The sequence below is a fragment of the Dermacentor andersoni genome, chromosome 2 (genome assembly GCF_023375885.2).
Source record: "Dermacentor andersoni chromosome 2, qqDerAnde1_hic_scaffold, whole genome shotgun sequence".
NCBI classification, from domain to species: domain Eukaryota; kingdom Metazoa; phylum Arthropoda; class Arachnida; order Ixodida; family Ixodidae; genus Dermacentor; species Dermacentor andersoni.
The window spans coordinates 1896910-1912614 of record NC_092815.1 but is presented as its reverse complement, the minus strand read 5'-3'; the positions used below and the strand labels follow the sequence as shown (position 1 = coordinate 1912614).

Below are 15705 nucleotides of genomic sequence, written 5' to 3'. Positions count from 1 at the left end.
TACCGTAACCGTCATATACTGCCAACAAAAATAATGATGCTGCTTTTCAACAGAATGTTTCTTTCTAGTCTAAACTACAGTCACTTAGTTTGGGCTACTACCCCCACAGGGAAATCTGGAAGAACTTTATGAACTGCAAAAACGATTTTTGACGAGTTGTAGAAAACATTCCAAAATATGTTCATACACGTCAATTTTTTTATAAAGTACAATATAATGCCAATTGTCAGTATGTACAGTTATCGACTCTGTAGAGCATACAAACAAGAAATAAAAAATGGAGTCAGCTTTCTAAGAACACTAGCGGATCTAAAAATCAACATCACAACATATACGACAAGGACCAGAGAGTTTTGGAAAGTAGAAACGGTTAGAACGACATCCGGACAACAAACTCTTCGTAACAACCTGCCAAGGCTACTGAATAGATTTCACAACGAAAACAATGGATTGAAAAATACTTCTCTTAAAACTCTGTGTAGTTATTTCTGCCTACAATAGATTGTTTCCCTGGCTTTCGCAAAATTTTCTTTTTGAAACTAACTAGTCAAATCGTATAGATTATATCCTTGGTTTTTCTTTTGTTTAGTTTGTATTAGAAATGTTATTGTTACGGTTTATGTTTTGATTATATCTTCTTCGCCCTCGTGTTTTTTGAACAGTTGCAATACCGTTATGCCTATCATTGCTTTTTTGTCCTTATTGGTTGGAGATGTTTTACTACGCCCTGTTGTTGGAGCGCGCTTTCTCTTCTTCATTTGCTTCGCGTGGTTCGCGATGCTCAATTTTGTGTAAATGACATTTGTAAACAATGATGTACTGCCTTTGTGTTTGCTAACGCCGCGCAAACGCTAATGCCGGGGCCTGCGGCTTCTTCAAGCTGTCCATGTGGCTGCTTTTTCTGCATGCCCCTCGCATCATGTACTGATGCACTGATGCAAATAAACATCATTGTCATTGTGTCCCATCACGTCGACGTTTCGACAAATATCGTTCACGCTGGGCAAGCCTTCGCGTGCAAAGCTGACGTGTTGCAGTGGAAGATCGCCGGCGATGGGCGAACTTCAACTTTCTGTGGCATACCTTGACGTTTCTCTTGGGTGCTCACTGGTGGCGCTCGATTGCCCAGGACGAAGCTTGTGCGACCGGGACCTGCTAATCCTACTAGAAGGGGTTGCCCACGGTACTGCGAGTCGTGCATGAAGGTGAGGCGACAGCCAGTCAAGCAAACAAGCACAACGTCCACACCCTCCACCACAGCTACGAGGACGTTTTCTCGGAAAGCCTGGGGTTGACCAAGGGACCTCTAGCTAGTATCTTGCTGAAGGACGCCGCTCTCCCCAGATTCTGTAAGGCGAGACCTATTCACTTTGTGCTACGTGACAAAGTATCGCAAGCACTTGACTGGTTAGTGTCGCTGGGCATAATATCGCCAGTCATGCATGCGGATTGGGAGACAACCATAGCACCCATTCTTAAAAAGGATGGTTCAGTCAAAATGTCCGATGGTTTTAATGCAACGCTAATTCCCGTTTGGGCCGCTGAGCAGTACCAGCTTCCTGTAATTGAAGATATGTATGCGTTATTAGGAGGCGACCAGCTGTTCAGTGCGCTTGATTTGAGAGACGCATATAACCAGGTGCCTCTAGAGGAGGGTACCAAGAAGCTTTGCTTTATGGGAAACCAGCGCTGACCAGCAGGTGCTACGGTAGTTCGAGTGTGTAAGTAAAATATGCTGACATCATCCGGTAGGGAAGCAACGAGGATGTGACGCCATATTTAGCAATAACAGACGCCCGCCTTTATCAATGTTTGCTGAGCCAGATGAGCCCAGCCAACACACTCTAAGCCGAAAACGGGGAAAAGGGGACTAACGGCAGCCGTTGGACCTTTGGATCAACGGTTAATCCACCGTGCGTGCCGTGTGAAGAGGCGAAGTGTCGTGCGCAAATTTGTGGGACTAAATGTTCGTCCTTGCAAGGTAACGGTCGACGGTGGGGATCAACGGCACAATTTAGTCCTTTGACTTTAGTCCCTTTAGAGAGGGGGGCTCCGTGTCCCTCTCCTCCCTGCCTGGACGGGGTGGCAGCGGGTCATAAAACACTGTCGCTCTGCTGTCATCCCGCCCACACTAAGGTCAACAGGCTTTCGCCATTGGCTAACATTTTGGCGGGATTCGGGCCCTGCTTGCGTGCACTCCGGGTAAGCGCGCGCAAGTCGGGTCCCGGGGAGACCACATCGGGGCGTCTGAAGGTGCGTACGTGTTCCTCTCTGCCGGCGGCGGCCCCCTTTGTCCGCCGCCGGCCGATGGTTACTTCGGCTCGTCGGGGTCCCGGCCTCGGCGGGCGCACGCGCACTCTTCCGTCGTCTCGATGTCCTGAGGCAGCGTCTGCCGATCGTGCCCCCGTCTGTTCGTCTGTCGTTTCTTTCTATTTCCCTTTTCTCTACTGTGGGGCGCGCGATGGCAGGCGCTCACCGAAGGATAGGCAACTTCTTACTGCTGGGGTTCTTTTTTCTTTGTTCCTCGTTTCTTTGTTCTCTCTCTGTCGCGGTGCGCCGATAGTGGCCACCGGCGACCATTCGGCCATGTTTTGTGTAACTAGCTTCAGATTCGGACGGGACGTTAAAATTGATGTTTGTATTGACTTCCACTTTAATAAATGTACTTTCTGGCTTCTCGAGAGCTTTGCCTAGGGTCTCCTTTGCTGCGCGCGCGGTCTCGCCTTCCCCCTAAGCTGGGGCCGGCGGGGCGCGTACGCGCGCAGCTGCGCGTCAGTACACGGAGCGGGCCGGAGCAGGCGCGGGCGCGCGGTGCCCTGCACGCATGGCGCCTCGGAGTGCTCGAACCCGCGGTGGTCGTCCGGCGCGCGCGGAATCGGAGCGTGCGCGCCGTGAGCGCAGCGAGGAGACCACACATTTTTCTTTTGTTCTTTCTGGAGGTGACGACATAATAGGTTTTGTGACCGCATGCGGCAATGAAAGTGACAAAAAAGAAAAGAAGAAAAAAGAACATTGCGCTTTGGAGGCGTCTGGGAGCTTGTCTGTGGTTTTGTCGACAGCGTCTCTTTCATGTGCGCCGCGGTGCTTTGGTGGTATATGGTGGCCGAGTCAATGGAAAATAGCAACAGAATAGGCAGAGGGCCAACTATAAAGTTTTTGTGGATGGCTCACACAGTCAAAACTTACACACTTATGGCTTGATGCACGGAATTGTTAATTCTGGGGCTTTTGCTATAATGACCTTTCATATTAACGAACAATTTATTGTAGTCCCCTGAAGTTTACTATATTAAGATTTCACTGTAGCATCATTTTCAGTATTCCTGAATAGCACTTTGGTTTGCCACCTAGCACCCTGCTGCTGAAGTGACACTCAACGAAGTAAATTAAATTCACTCAAGGTGCCCTAAGTTTGCCCATCTGACCAGGATATTAAAGAGACACTAATCCCCGAATGCAGAGATCTAACTTGGATCGGGCTTGGACTTGACTTGACGAAGTCGGCCCGAAGCAAAAGGCGGACTTCGAAACGCCCAAGTCGGCTTTCGCGTTTCATAGACGCTCAAGCTGACTTGCTTCGTCAAGTCAAGACTGTGCTTCAATACAAAAGCAGGTTGCTCGTCTGTGTTCGAGGTTAACAATAAATTTATTAGCGTAAGGCACGTTGTACAGGAAAAAAGTGTGTATCTTTCCAAATTTCCACCAGGGCATAAGTGCTGAAGTATAGTTTGCGTAAACTTATTCTATCTGGCTACGTCCGCCGCTGCGATGGGTAGTGTTGCTTGCGGAAAGCGCGCGTTCCCGGCGGATTTAAGTGGTCTTCAAGTTTCGGTGTTTTGGCGCGCTTTTTGAGTTGCAGGTTTCACCATCTTTTCAAGTCGCCGCTACACTTTTAGGCGACAGTGTATTTGAGTGCAAATCAATTTTATCGTGACATATATTTTGGTTTTAGTTTATCTTTAACTCAGAGGTCTTGTTGCATGTTTGTTGCCGTAGAGAAGCGAACGAAATGGTTGGTTCGTATGGTGGTCTTTAAACGGCTTTTGTTCTCGATTGCCGCAAGGCGTTCATGCGCCGTCTGGGCCGGCAACCGGATACAAGAGGCCGAGACGAGGCATACGGTCGGTTTCTGAGGGAGCTCGCTCCCTTTTCGCCTATAGGCATTCCAGAAGGAAGGCGACGGCCCGTGTTCTGCTCGGGCTACGTGGCCCTTTGAAGAAAAAGCCAACCTATTCGAACGCACTAGGCCGGAGTCACAAACAAGAAAAAAACTGCAACATGTGCTGCGAACGAAGAGTACCGAGCGCCGTTGAGTCCCCTGCCCGGACCCATATGGGTGACAACACCCGATAAAAAACAAAATAAATAAATAAAATGACACGTGCAAACGATTTGTCTGCTTCGCATGGAGGGTTTGTCGAGAACAACGAGAGGGAGAGTGCGGCACCATCGTAGACATCGCAAATTGGCAGTGCGTGTCGTCTGCTAGGAAAGTGTCGTCTGTTAGGAAAACAAGTTGTGGGGCTCGCGCGACGGCCGCGCGCCGCATTTGGTACGAAATTGCTGTTCTGTCAACAGGCTTTGACGCTGAAATGTCGCACTCACGTACGGTCTCCTCCCAAGAGAATGCACCGCAACGTAAGACGGCAGCCCGTTTCAAAGAAGACGAAAAGAGCCTGCCGACGACACTCCTGAACGGCTACAAGCATATTGTGGAATGCAAGAAAACTGGCGTCGCGTCGTTGACCAAGAAGAATCAGACATGGAAAGAAATAGCAAAACATTTGAATGCCAACCATAGGATTACGCGGCGCGATCACCTGCAACTGAAAAAATGCTGGACCAACCTGAAGCAAAAGCGGAAAGAGGAAGCTGCGGAAGAAAAGGGAAAGCGCCACAAAACTGGTAAGCGCACATGTTCTGCATGACTGACTTATTTGGGCTACCTTTTATTATGTGTAGTCACAGGAGATGAGAAAATACGCTCGCAATCAATCTTTCCGCGACTGCGGGAAGCGCACCAGCATCGGGCGCGGGTGCTTCGCGATGAGCAGAGTCACCTTTCCTACTGCGCGGCACACTGTTGACTGAGGAATGCGGACCGGACCTCCGGTGACTGTTTGAAACGTGCCAGCGCCGTAAAACATCACAGCCATCAGCAACTGCAGCATGGGAGGCACACAGTCGGTCCTCTATTGTCCCCGCTTACCCGGATAGGCAACGTAGCGAGAAGTCGCACGGCGTTCTTCGTGAATCTGTAGCGACCGAGGAATTGTTCGTCGTCGTACAGCTCCATCGAATTCCCTCGGTCACGTATGGTAGGTCGCGGAATTTTCGGCAAGGGCTGCGCCTCTGAAAATGCTGTATCCATGGCGTAGCAAGCAAACTCGAAAGCAGCTAACCTCCGCGCGACGTCCGTTCGGGAAGCTGCCATGTTGGAATAACACACGAAGTCAGTTTCAAGCTAGCCCGGGAGCAGACTTCAAACTTGAGCGGACTTCGACGCAGCCAAGTCGTTCCCAAGTCGTCCTCAAGATCAAGCACGATTTACGACGCGCGGCGAAGCTGTCTTGAGACTGCCAGATGTCAAGTTCGAGTCAAGTTAGATCTCTGCATTCGGGAAGTGCTTCTAACTTATATTTGACTGTGACTGCTCCTGACTTAATTTCATTTTCATGATTTTACTCTGGCTATGACACGTTTCATCTGCTGTATACTTTGGAGTTGTTTTATTTTGTTTGAACTGCTGCATATTTTCAGTCATTTTTTTTGTCTCCTGTATTTATATGTCATTACTGTATACCAAGGACTTGGCATTTGTATGCTAGTATTCCTTTTTTTTTGTTTTGTTAATTGTGGCTCAAGATGATGGTGGCAATATGTAATCAAAAATAAACATGGGTTACTTGAGTTCGATCATTGTTTTTGCTTGAAAATCTATGGCAACCTGGAATCATTGGAAAAGTGATTTCGGTGCATGACTGAAAAGTATGATTTATTCCAAACACTATATTCAATCAGAAACACATTGTTTCGGATTGAATGTTAATCATTCCTGTTTGAACCGTTAGCCTTTAGAAGAACATTAAGGTGGTATAACCATTACCTTTATGGTGGGCAACATTTAATCTTGGGGGAACAACTGTTGGTTTAGTGGAAGTACTTGAAAGGAAGAACATTTCTCCGGAGAAGGGCGAACAGATAGTCTCTGGGCTAATTTAAACAGCCCAACCATTGGTCCTCCCTGGCTTAAAAGTTGCTCCTGCAGTTACTCCCTGTGGACTAACCTGAACAGACTAACCGTTGGTCCTCTAGGGATTAACTGGGAAGGACTAAAAGTTGCTCCTGCAGTTACTCCCTGTGGACTAACCTGAACAGACTAACCGTTGGTCCTCTAGGGACTAACTGGGAAGGACTAAAAGTTGCTCCTGCAGTTACTCCCTGTGGACTAACCATAACAGACTAACTAATGGTCCTCTAGGGACCAACTGGGAGGGACTAAAAGTTGCTCCTGCAGTTACTCCTGTAGACTAACTTTAACAGACTAACCGTTGATCCTCTAGGGACTAACTGGGAGGGTCTAAAAGTTGCCCTCACTTTTAGTCTGCAGTAGTTGCTCCCCCAGTTAGGCCGCTGCATTTGCTCCCGCAGTTAGTCCAAAATTGGTTCAAAATCTGTGGCAGGTCATTTAGTCCCCCAAGAGACTAACAGCCATACCCGTTTTAGTCCTTTTTGGCTTAGAGTGCACCACCTAGATAGCACAAGGCCTGTGCACTCCTATCCATGACGTCATGCTACCTGGCCCGACTGCCATAGAATCTAATGGGGATGCTCCCGAGTAAGCAACAGTGACTTTGACGTCGCCGCTTTCGTCACGCCAGCCTTGGCAATGGGAATTTTGGGCCAAGTAGCATGACGTCATGGAGCGTAGTGAACAGGCCTTGTGCTATCTAGGGGGTGTTGGCCCAGCCAAGTTCTGTCCATCGCCATGCGAGGAGGAGCGCATGCGCTGCTATGTTTTAGCACGTCGGTGCCCAGACCGGCTGGACGCATGTGCTTCACAATGAGCGGTGAATTTCTTGATGCAAAATCGTAGCATGTGCCCACCGCTCGCGAGGCTGTGTGTTACGGTGCTGCAGTTGGCGCGCGAAATTTCAGCGCTGGCTGCACAGAAACACGAACGAACTATAAATGTTTTAAACAGGGATAAGGTGCCTCAGAAAGAGTGTCCACCGTTTCGATAGGATGACCTATCTTTGTTGAAGGCGGCCTTGTCGTCCTCGGCAGGTTAGTTTTAAGGGATTAGTGCAGTGACGTCACGTTCTGTCGTTATCCATGGGGGCTCTCTGTAAAGGCGGAGACTGAGCAGAAATGCGCGTTGTCGTTTGACGTCTCTAGACATGGTTTGTGAGACGAAGGGAGAAGAGCGGGAAAGAGACAGAAAAAAAGAAGAGAAACAAATTACAGTGGCGTTTCACTTTGTGAAAAGGGGTATGGAGCAAGCGTGCCTGCCATTCCTATATATGACATTCCAGGCGCATTTCTGCCATTGTCATTGCCGCGATGCTTAGCATTAAGTGCAAGGCCGGTAACATGGTCCCCACACGCCGTATGCTGTATATGCGAGCGAAAGCGTGCGACGGTGAGACGACGATGGCGGCTCAGTCTCGTGCGCGTAAGGGAGCAAAGTGGGAAGGAAGCGCGCCGTGTTCCGTCGCGCGCTAAGCTCCGTGGGGAGGCGAGCGAAGTCGTTGTACTCCGGCAGCAGCTGCGTATTTCGGGGCCACGTGCGCCCTATCTTGAAAGCGATATACGTTGACGGCAGAGCCTACACTCTTAAGCAAAACTACACCCTTTTGCCACACAACAACAGTCGTCAAGTCCTCATCTGTCTTGTCCGCATTTCCTTTCTCTAACGCGGCGAGCCCGGTACTTTCCAGTAACGATTGGCTTGCGCGTTATCAGCATGAGATAGCATTCCCGACAGGAAAGTAGCGGGCGCGGCGTTTTCAAGTAAGGAAACGCCAGCAAGGCCGAGTGTCAGAGATACACCCCAAAGGGTGTAAAAATAGCTTCTTCCTTACACGTTTACAATGATATTATTTTTTGGGCTTGCTGCGTTCTCGCCACTATGTTTGCGTGGAAGTAATAGTTTCCAGCTAAAAATAATCAGCTGAAATATGAAGTCGTCTCTGCGCCAACATTAAGTTCTTTTTTATCATGTTTACATCGACACTGTTATACTTTGGTGTAACCTCGTTTGTGCCCAACACGTATGCTTTGTATTTATTCATATAATAGTTTCTTTATTAACTTGTGCCTTTTTCTGTACACACCATTGAAATTGAAATTGATTTATTCATTATAGATTACAGGTTATATAAAAGAATAATATACAGAAGGAGGTCCCATAGTCAAAGACTGTATCGGGACCTCCTGTTATTCATAAATATGTGTTTTCTAAAGCAACGAGGACAATTGCAAATAAAATCATATATTAGAAAACATGGAAGAAAGTAAGTACTGGAAAATGCAAAACAAGACTAGGAGTTACAATAAATCTAACGAAGGAAATTATATAATTGCTAGGAGCAAATGCAGCAAAACTAAATGAACTAAACGAAAGTGACACTAAGAGACAAAAAACATTTACCCAAACATGCGATACAATCAACAACAAAAAAGAATTTCAAGATATACATGACTAGAAATGCAACAATAGAAACAACAAAAAAAAGACTTCGAAATATACATGACCATTAATAAAAAAGAAAGGTATCTGAACAGCGGAATATTTGAAGTAATAAGCGTGAAAGAAAAAAGAAAAGAGGTAATGTAAATATTTTCTGTGAGAAAATTCTTCAGATGCTTTTTAAATATGGATGTTGAGCGCGAAGTTTTGACGCAAAGTTATATGGAATTCCAAAATGAGAAAGCTGAAAAATTAACTGATTATTTTCTATAGTTGGTGCGCACCTGAGGTAAAATGAGATTGTTTAAAGCAAATCTAGTGACATTACCGTTTACCAGGCATGTTTTAGGAATTATACATGCAGGATCTTGATTATGCAATAACTTAAAAATAAATATACCCAAACTATACAACACAGTTTCTTTGACAGACAGAAGGTTATTAGAGTGTATTAGAGTGTATTGCATTAATTAAGCTTGTACCGCCCTGCTAAAATCACCGCGTGGTGATTGCAGTATTTAGAAAGTTAAACTTAGGAAACAACGCACACGCCACCCGTAGCAACTGCCGGAGAAGGCCAACCTAGCGCGCCTCCTCCTACCCTAGACAAGTGTTTGCGCCAATGTTAGCTTAAGGGGACACCACAGAAAAGTAGAAATCAAGAACATGTGTTTACGATTTGTAGCCCAAAGTGCATTCTGCGGATGTGTTTCACTTTACAAAAAACTAGTGTGGTAGATAATCATAAAGACAAAGACAAAAAAAGAAGAAGATATGTGTCAGGCAGCCTTCTGTGACCTCCAGTGTTTATAGAAACACTTCTTTATATGTGCCAAGCCATAGGGAGGCTTTGTCTATGTCAGTCATGCTCGCTAAGTCAAAAATTAGAACAAAGCAAATCACAACTTTATATGAGTGAAGTGTCAATTTCCCATCTAATGTAACTTATTCATGTATTTAGTGTAATTAGAATACAGCTGGTGCATAATTTGCTCTAACAGGGTGACTTGTGAGGAGTAAAAGAAGCCTTCCTGACGTCTTTGTGTCTTTTGGCTCTTTATGCACTATGTGTATTGTTATAGCTGCGTGTGTGTAGCTGGGTATAGTTTATTTATCCCCTGCTCTGCTTCTTCCCTTGTCCTCATCACTCATGCGCTATCTTTGTCGTCACCAAGTTCAGCTACCAGTGCTACATATTTTGCCGGAGTGTTCGTTTTTTTTGCAAGTTTCGTACTAGTGCTTATTTATTAGTGCTTATTCTGTCAAATTATCAGTGTCAGCTATTATACTTAGTCCTGAAAAAATGTTTGTCAACATAAATGAAATGTTTAGTATATATATTGCTGTATTTATTTTTGTAATATTTTTAGTTATGAAAATTTTATGCACTGTTGCACTTTTTTTTTTTTTTTGCTTAAAAGTACGTCTTGTTGGGCGAGTTGGTCCCAGTTCATCTTGGGCGCGAACACACTCAAGACACAAGGAAGGAGACAGGACAGAGCGCCACTTGCAACTGCATTATTCGGAGGCACACCACACACTTAGATACCCGTCTTAGACGCAAGGAACACAATCAGATCAAGATGGCTATAAACGCGAACTGGTTAAATATTTCTTTTCAGCCATATATAAAGATATTGATGGATTGCTGACGCACATGCTTCCTTTCTTTCCGATAAAAAAAGCTTCAATTACTTCCCGAGCTTTTTTATCTTTACTCTTTGCTATATACCGTGCCCCTGCAAAACATGCCTCACAAAGAGCGTGACAGGCAGGACTTAATGTGCTTGGGAATGTTTGGCCCTTCTTTATCTTGCTCTACATTTCTTTCATGTTCCCTAATTCGGTCACTAACGCAGTGCCCAGTTTGCCCTATGTAGGAGCGGCCGCATGAGAGAGGGATTTCGTACACGACTCCTTCGGCGCACTTCATAAACGGTCGCCCATGCTTGAAATTGTATGAAAGAATAAAGTTGATGCGCAACTTTTTAATGTGGTGTTTTTCAGAACACCTTTAAACTCAAGCTAAGCAGGCACGAGTTGTGTGGGAAAAGTGCCAACAAGAGTACCTACCGCCAGGTAAGACAGCTGTTCTTACTGTTAAATTGGATTATCGATTGCCATCCAATTGCTTTCGTGAGCCATTTTTTTGTGCATAGATCGCGTAATCTAATTCACCTTAAAACTTTTTGTGCGCAAACAAACAGGGACAAAAATAGGGGCAACACAAGGACGAGCGCAAGGACAAGGAAAGCGCTCGTCCTTGTGTTGCCCCTATTCTTTGTCCCTGTTTGTTCGCGCACAAAAAGTTTTAAGATGAATCTGTTCCAACTAGGCCGACTCGCTGTTGTGTAATCTAAGTTAGAATATTGTTTTTATTGCACTTTATTATGTGGGTTTCCTTTGTGAATAAGTGTAGCCCTTTTTATCTGTTATGTGCACCTCATTTTCTTCGGAGGTTAAATCGTATGTTGTAAATAACAATACGTCTGTGAGAAAAGTGAAACAGGTTTAACTTATAAACCTATTGACAAATTAAAGAGACATGCTGTGGTGAATTGAACTTTTGCACGAGTGACATACTATTTTGGGTGTCATTATGGTTCTGAATGACAATGCAGTGTCAGGCATACGCAGCTGCAAAGTGCGCATTGGATGTTTATTTAAGACTGTATTGCTTGGTTTGCCATTGATTCTAGTGATTCTGTACTCACTAATACACTTGACACTTCCAGAGAGAATAACAAAGAGTGATGGGATATTCATTGTTTGTTGCTAACCTGCCATATGCTTTTTGGCAAGTTCTTGCTATGTTTTCTTTATTATTCTATGTTGTCTTTTCACAATAGTAATCTTGAGAAATCACTTTGCGCTGTCGGCAAATGTTTTTGACTCATATTGAAAAGCGGCTCGACACTGCCAGCAAAGAGTCGAACGACCTACATGGGTTAGCTACTTTACTATATTTGCAAGAATACTGCGCCATGCACTGAAGTTAACTTGACACATACTGCTGGAGTCATCAGACTCATCAAGAATACTCACCTCAATCCTTCAGCAGTGATCATGTGACCCTTTACCTTGAATCGTATAACTCATCTAGAATAGTTAACGGACTCTCCCAGCAGTAGTCTTGAAATCCTCTTGAGAGGGTCCAGAAGACTACTAGAACAAAATGTGTATGATTAGTGTGAGGAGTTAAGTAACCACCTTGTATACAGCACAGACAGTCGCAGGACTCTATGCCGAAACAGAGTTTGGGTGTCTCCCCAAAAGTATATCGTATACGTGGCGAGTCCAGACTCTTCTAAAAGATGAAGGGCTACTCTTTTTTTTTTCTTAGTGTGTAGGCCCTACGGTGCACTTTAATGCGGATTTGATTCTGCACGTCCAGCGTAAGTTACCCGTTTGACAAATTTCCATGATGTTTATTTTTCCAAAATAGCTGAAACGTACAGTCGCGGACAGAATAAAATGGACCACGGGATCTCCGAAAACGTTCAATTGCCGAGGAGCCTGTAGCAGTAACCAGTAAAACTGCCCACGACAACGTTGTTAGCATATTCTAGTCGAGGTCCAAAATGCAAATACCAGATTGCGTTGTGAGGTTGCGGAGATATTCAGCTTTTTCTTAGATTTCATGGTCCGTAATATTCTGTCCGCGACTGTACGTACCTTGAACTTAAATTTATCCCGTCTGCCCGCAACCGCTGTCGTGTCTACAGTAGTAGCGTTTCCTTGCCTTGTCACGTCACCTTTTCCCTATCACCCTCCCTCCCCCTGCCACTTGTATTAGTGGGGGCCCGACACCACTTTGGCAATGGCGCGCTTACCCTTCAAAATGTTCCAGGCTGCCCTGCTCCTTGGCTATTCACCACTTCCGTAGGCACCGGACCCGGTCTTCACCTGACCTATACTAAACCTGGATCGACGCGTGTACTGCATGCAACAGCCCCAGCTACCGGATCATTCGTGCGGTAATCAATTCCGTGGCTGGCAGCCGCAGTCATTCCCCACCAGCGGTACCGGTATCAGCACCGGCCTCGCCGGATATAAGCTGCTGCCCGTGAACGCCCCTCTGGGTCACGACACCGCTTTGGCAATGGAGCGCTTGCCCTTCCCACTGTTCCAGACTACCCGGCTCCTTGGCTATTCGCCACCTCCGTGGGCATCGGAGACAGTCTCTATCTGCCGTGTGCTAAATGCGGATCTACCCGCCCTTACGAAAATAACTGCAGACTTGCTGCAGAAGTTTTGCAGACCACGAGCCACCCGGGATGCAAAATATCTGAAGACAGGGGAAAGACTTTCTGTCCCCACCTGTCACCTCCCAGAGGGCTGTTGGTACACCATTTCTGCAGAAATTCTGCTCAGTCTGTGTAGCGGCAGGATGCAGCATTTCTACAGAAAGTCTGTCGAGATTGTGGTCACAGGATGCAGCATTTAGGTAGACATTAGAGAGAATTTGTGTAGCCCACCTACCGGGAACTGGCATGGACTCATGCAATAAAATAACAGACGCAATAGTGTTCTTTGCACTTTTATTTTTCTCCGATTTCTTCCCGACTGCTTGCTTGAAACCAAAAATATTTCTTCCAAGGAAAGAAGTATTTAGTAAGGAAGGTAAGCAAAGCTTAAGAAGGCTCTATTTAGTGTGACTTCATTGCTGTGTTGTGACGAAGAGATTTAAGGGAAACTAAAAGACGCTAGTGAAGCGCGAACTGTCAGCCGAGTTTAATGAATAAGAAGTATTTATACCCATAGCCGCTAGGATCAGCTGGGAGTTACATGCATAAAAAATGTGGAGAAACGAAACTCGTAATGAATCAGAACCGATATGGCAACTCACTTGATGAGGTAGTGACACAAACGGCAGGGAACTCACTTGATGAGGTAGTGACATAAACGGCTCGCTCATGTAGGTTTCACCATCATCCGCAACCCCAAAAAATGCTTCCCATATCTCTCTCGTCACTTCGCACTTTTTCCTGAGCAGTATTTTTGCCTCGTCAAAAGACCGTGTGTAACCGCATCTTGCGCGGTGCGGAGCCAATTTCTCTGATGCATTTACTAGGCTGAGTATGTGTGTCATCAGAGCCTCTGATTCAAGCACCAGCCCGTTTATCCAACGTAAGCATGGTTGCTGGTGAGCAGTATATTGTAAACGACTGCCTGTTCGTGCATGACGAATTTGCGCGCATGTAACATAAAAGAGGGAGTCATTTACAAGGTACCGCTCACATGCAACTGCGCTTACGTTGGACAAACGGGCCGGTGCGGGAATAAGAGGCTCACGGATTCCAGATATGCTCTCAGCCTAGTAAATGCACCGGACAACTTGGTTGCACAATGTACGAGATGGGGTTGTTCACAAGCTTTTGACAGCGCGGAAATCTGCTCAGAAGCAAGTGCAAAGTGAGGAGAGATCTGAGAGCATTTTGCAACATCGCGGCAGCTGCTGAAGCCTGCGTGAGGGACCATGTGTGTCACAACTCCTCATCAAACAATTTCTAACACATCGCCTCGATATGATTCAAGTCGGGGACCTTGTCAGTTCTGATTCATTCTGATTATCTTTTTATGCTTTTTTACCTCAGGCAACCTGCAGCTCATGATAGCAGCTACGGGTATAAATTCTTTCTTGTTCATCAAACTTAGCTGACAGATTGCGCTTCACTTATCGTGTTTTCTTGTTTCCAGTAAATTTGTGTGTCACAGTGCCTGTCACAGCACAACGAACGACGAAGCAGTGAGTAGGAATCTTTACTCTCCACTTGATTCCTTGGAAAGAGTCGCTCTTGGGCCCCATTTTCTGCATCGTGGAACCTGTGCTCCTCTTCAACTTGAGGTTTGCGCACTTCTACCTACTGCCTGCATATTCTGTAAAAGAATTAAAATTAATTTTAGACACAAAACTTAGAGACATATTTTCGGAAGCAAAACCCTGAAAGAATACGAAGAACAATGTCTTGCCATATATTGGCAAAATACAAGGGTCATGCAGTTTGGGAAATTTCTTGAATTTTGGTCAGTAAACAGAGATGACCTGGAACCGAGATGAACTGGAATCCAGTGTGCCGTATTACAGTCAAAATAGTGCTGGACAGTGACGCGAGACTTGCTAGCGCTGCTGGTTTCCGTAATCATCACCCCACTAAAAAATAGCATTTGTTTTCAGATGGGTACCATCAAATAGGATTGTTTAGTTGGCGAAACAAGCCAATAAATAAATTACTGGCTGCGTGACCACGTTAAGTTGATGCGCCAGTCAGTTGGTGCGTGGCTCGTTTCAGTCAATGCGAGATACAATCTTAGCGAGGCTGCCTCAATTTATGTTCTGAATGGTTGTCTATCCCTTTAAGACAAAAGTAGCTTCATTGCCTAAATGGAAAAACAAAATGGCGCTTCGGATGAGGCTAATTATGGTACGCTCTCAGTATCTTGACAAGTGCCTCTTCAATTTGTACTTATCCCAGAAGCTTGGAAATGACATAGGCCTCCCTTTGCGCCACAGAGAGAGAGAGAAGGGAAGACAGAAAGGCAGGGAGGTTAACTAGACTGAGTCCAGTTTGCTACCCTACACGTGGGGAGGGGAATGGGGAGTGAAAGAGGGAGAGAGAGAACTTAGGTGTAGGATGTCTACAGTCTGTTGCCCTCAGGTAGCGAAAAAGCGCTCGAACTGCTTTCTGGGCCAATGAACTATGAGGCCAGGCCCCCAAGATCTTCGCTTCCGTAAATGGCCTGTAATCCAGTCTATTTAAGGCACACTGGAGAGTCTCGCGTTGATTATCGAAGCGAGAACAATTGTGTCCATGCCAAAACGGGCTAAAGCTATAAGTGGAAGCACGCAGTTTAACCGTCAAATTATAACGCGTTATGACCTTTACTTCCCACATGTTATAATGTGTCGCTTTGTTGACATAACACGATATCTCTTTTTAAGAAATCATGGCTCGAGCATGGCGTGCCTAACCCCTTTTGTTCGGTGAGAAAATATTGTTTCTGGTCCTCTT

At 45.7% G+C, this 15705-nt stretch overlaps 1 long non-coding RNA gene across 1 annotated transcript; it reads left to right on the top strand.

Moving 5' to 3' along the window:
• Window positions 1-1133: 1133 nt before the first annotated feature.
• LOC129387884 (uncharacterized) lies at window positions 1134-13199 on the top strand. Its single transcript, XR_008615034.1, has 3 exons — window positions 1134-1349; window positions 10700-10771; window positions 12543-13199. It is a non-coding gene; the product is annotated as an uncharacterized lncRNA (long non-coding RNA).
• The last annotated feature ends 2506 nt before the right edge of the window (window positions 13200-15705 follow it).